Here is a 4,076-nt window from a genome sequence, read left to right as displayed (position 1 = left end):
GGCGGGAATTTTAAAAATCACGGTCCAAAGGCAATAAAACAATAAAATGTAATTATAAACAGTTGTATAAGGTTAAGAAGTTTTAAACTATTTAGAGTAAAGAAATGTTGGTACCTGCTACAATTTGAAGTAATTCTAATTTCTAGAAAAAAATAATTGTAATTTCGATTTATTTTGTATTTTTTATGGTGGTTACGAGGTCGGTCAAATTGATCTAGTCTGTATTGAGTTAGAATAGAACATATAACAGATAAAATATGAAGATTTATCGAAAAAAGAAAGAGTTAAAATGATGGTCTGCTGCGCCATGGTTAATGCGGCTATGCTGTTTCATTAAATAGTCATTTTGTGTTCTACTTTACATTGTGTATGTAAGACTGCTCTAAGAATGTTATGCATATAGAGCAGAGATATATACAGATAGTTCTGACATAGTTTACTGAACTACAGAAGAAGAAAAATTTTAATTTGAGACCAACTTCGGCGTTTTCAGTCAGATTCTTTTCTATCTTCAAAGTTCAAGGAATTAAGATCTACTGGTGAAGTCTTGTCCTTGTTTTAGTGTTTTACAACCTTAATATGCTTATCGTGGATACTTTATATTCAGTTTACTTACAAGTACAGTTTATTTTCAGCCATCTTCTTTGCATTTGAATGCAGTTTAATTCCTTTAATCTTGTTACAATTGCACTACTTATTAGTCACCAAATGAACAGTCACTGTACTGTACTGTTCTTTCGTCCACATACTAGTCCACGAATCTCTCGTTGCTGTGTTTCCACCTTATCTTGTGTATGTTGGACTGCTCTGTGGACTTCTCTCTTTTTTCTTTCCCGTAATGACCTTAATCCCAATGTTTTGGGGTCGACCGGTATTTTTGTAACCCCAAAATTTTTTTATACTAGGGTGGCTGGCCCAGAAGACAACCATATAGGGCAAGCATGTTCGGCAATAGGGGTACGAACTCGCGACCATGAGATTGCGAGTCGAGCGCCTTAACCACCAGCACATGACAAACCTGTTCTATGGCTTCCACATGGATTAAGAATATTTCCAGGTGCTTGTAGTCAGCTGTAGAGAGTGTGGAATGTGAGAGAAACTGTGACGTAAACTCATTTCTGTAAACTCTTTTGAAAGTTTTTCTCCAATTGCTCAACCTGCTGATCGTGGTGCCTTTTCTTTTAGTTAATTATCTTCAATGGCATCAATTGATTTACAAGTAAAGTTTACTTCTATTTTCTTTATTAAATACACTTTTATGCGTTTATTTTTTTAAAGTTAAATATAGTTTTATCCATTTGTTTATTTTAACTTAATATCCACAATGCAATAGACCCCGTATTTTGTTGGACCGGTAGGCAATGATTTCACCTTTTATTTTCACTTAATAAAATATTTATTTTGTTTCAACTTCACATCATATCTTGTTTCTTTCTTTTATCCTGCAACAAATACTACATTTGTCCTCCCATATACTAAGTCCTTGAACTTCTTTTTCCTCAGAAGATCAGTTATCAAGTGCTTGGATTATCCTTGAACTATCACATAACTAATGCTTTAAAATTTGGTTGCCCGGGTCTTAGCATAAAAAATGTTCCATAGCTTCCAACTTGGCGTGTCGACTTATCATTGTGGTAAAATCCTATGTTTTTCTGTCTTCATAAAATATTATTGCATTTATTCTAAATGTATAACTTATTCTGTGTATGTGTAGGTTTCAGACGATACGTGGTTTGGAAAGCCGCAAAGTTTATCTTATTCCAGCTGCCTCTTGTTCTTTTGATATTTTCGAAGAAATAATATATTTTTCTGCCTGTGGAAAGTATTCTGCAATACTGCACGTTCTACTAGAATGTTGAAAGTAGTGCCCTCCAATGGTAGTTCAGGTGATCTTTCGAGATTACGACCTCACCTTTGTTTGGTGGCCCGCATGGCCAAGTGGTTAGGGCGTTCGACTCGCAATCTGAGGGTCGAGGGTTCGAATCCCCGTCCCACCAACCATGCTCGCCCTTTCAGCCGCGGGGGCGTTATAATGTTACGTTCAATCCCACTATTCGTTGGTAAAAGAGTAGCCCAAGAGTTGGCGGTGGGTGGTGATGACTAGCTGCCTTCCCTCTAGTCTTACACTGCTAAATTAGGGACGGCTAGCGCAGATAGCCCTCGTGTAGCTTTCACGAAATTCAAAACCAAAAGCTTTGTTTGGATGAAAATGACAAGTCACGTAGTAGCGCTTGTCACCCTGGGTAAATAAAATGTTTCTTGAGAAGTAACGAATATTGAGTTTAGTTAGTCTGTAACACGATCCAGAAGGGCAAGCAGTTTGAAGAAAAAGCAACAGTCAGGTGTTACAAAAACAACAACAACAACAACAAACAGTTGTACAAACTGTTTGTGTTAAGTATGTTATTAATTAAGATTGTTCATTTCGTATTTCATTTTGTGTCCAGTCTCTTTATTACACTCATTCCCATGGCTCAGTTATTCCGAGATTTATCCTTATTCAGTATTAAGTGTCCTAATTGACTATCTTGTTATTCTGCGGACCTATTCCTTTGCTCTAAAGTTATATTATATGGCGAATATAGTGTACTTAGAATACGATTATCATACATTCTTCTAATTCTTGAAAAATCCCTCATGGGCTAGATAAAGGATGTAGTATTTAAAAATATAATAGGCCTAACGCTAATACCTTATGACAAGTATAATTAAAATACATATTTAATTATTGAAATTTAATGCTGTAAATTACTATGAATTACAGAAACACATAGAAATTTAGAACTGATTTAGTACATGCCAATTTCTGATCTAATTTTACCTGTTTAAATCCATCATAGCGTATAAGGGTGACCTTACTGAAGAAAGCCAGCTAAATGGCCAGACTTGAAAGAGATCAGGGCTTATAAAGTAAACAGAGCAAAGGTGACCATTTGTTAAAAGCTGAAGGGTAGTTTAAGAAAAGTTAGCATAAAATTTGAGGAAAGTCAGAGATAAAAGATATACTTTTTAAATCTCTATGGTGTGATAAATGTTTGGACTTGCGTTGAAGTATGTAAGTTCAGTTACAAGTAGACTCTTAGAGATATAAGACATTTATTTCTAGAATATAGGTTATGGGTGTATTTATATGAGACTCTATCAGTCAAAGGTTTTATTAGTTACAATGGAGTATTTTTAAGTGGCATAGAGAGATTGATTAGTGACTTAGAGTTATGGTAGATGGGTTTTATGTTCTTTTCCAACACTGTTATCTGTGAGAGAAAAGGAAATAGCTATATGCTGCCCATTAAGTATACAAATAGAAATAATGTCTATTGCATGTAAACTACTTATTCGAAGCTTTATGCTACAATCAGCACCCTCAAATGCACATAATATCTCAGAATTACCGTAAATGGAAATCAGTGGTTCACTACGCTACTATATGTAGTAGCTAATATTAATAATCAAACTTTAACTTTTCATAAACTGGGTTCAATAAGTTCTAAAGTAATTAATACCTTGCACTCTGGGGTATGATAAATTATACCTAACTAAACAGGATGGTCCAAAAGTAACAGGTTTCTGATACGTAATACCAGAAATGGTGAAAGTACCAATTTCCATCTAATATATATAAATACCAGTTGTCTTTTGGTAACGCTCCATTCGTTAGTGATGCTTAGCAATTAAACTAGTTTTTTTTTTGCGTTTTAAAGTTCAGAATCTAATATATATTATATTAGAACTTAAAAACGCAACAAAAAAAACTATTTTAACTGCATAGGTCCCAGCAACTTATAGAGGCAACAACTATCTTAACTGTATAGCGGAAGTTTGGTGAACAAAGCTCGCTGAAGGAAGGGCCGAGGCCTACGAGTTCTTTTTCTTTTTTTTCTTTTTTGATAAAACTCCACCCCATCATTTTATGGCGAGTCGGACAAAGCTAGTATTAAAATAAATATTTTTGAGTTGGACTTCTCCATTCTCATTTACGTTTGTAATACAGCGTGGTTTCTGGTTAAATGTTTGTTTGTTTTGAATTTCGCGCAAAGCTACACAAGGGCTATCTGCACTAGCCTTCCCTAATTTAG

The 4,076-nt window shown here is 34.8% G+C and overlaps 1 pseudogene; it reads right to left on the bottom strand.

The window, feature by feature from the left end:
• Positions 1 to 4,076, bottom strand: part of LOC106469105 — a 57,305-nt pseudogene that overhangs the window by 38,710 nt on the left and 14,519 nt on the right.

This window comes from Limulus polyphemus, unplaced genomic scaffold (assembly GCF_000517525.1).
Source record: "Limulus polyphemus unplaced genomic scaffold, Limulus_polyphemus-2.1.2 Scaffold94, whole genome shotgun sequence".
NCBI lineage: Eukaryota > Metazoa > Arthropoda > Merostomata > Xiphosura > Limulidae > Limulus > Limulus polyphemus.
This window is presented reverse-complemented; position numbering and strand designations above follow the sequence as displayed.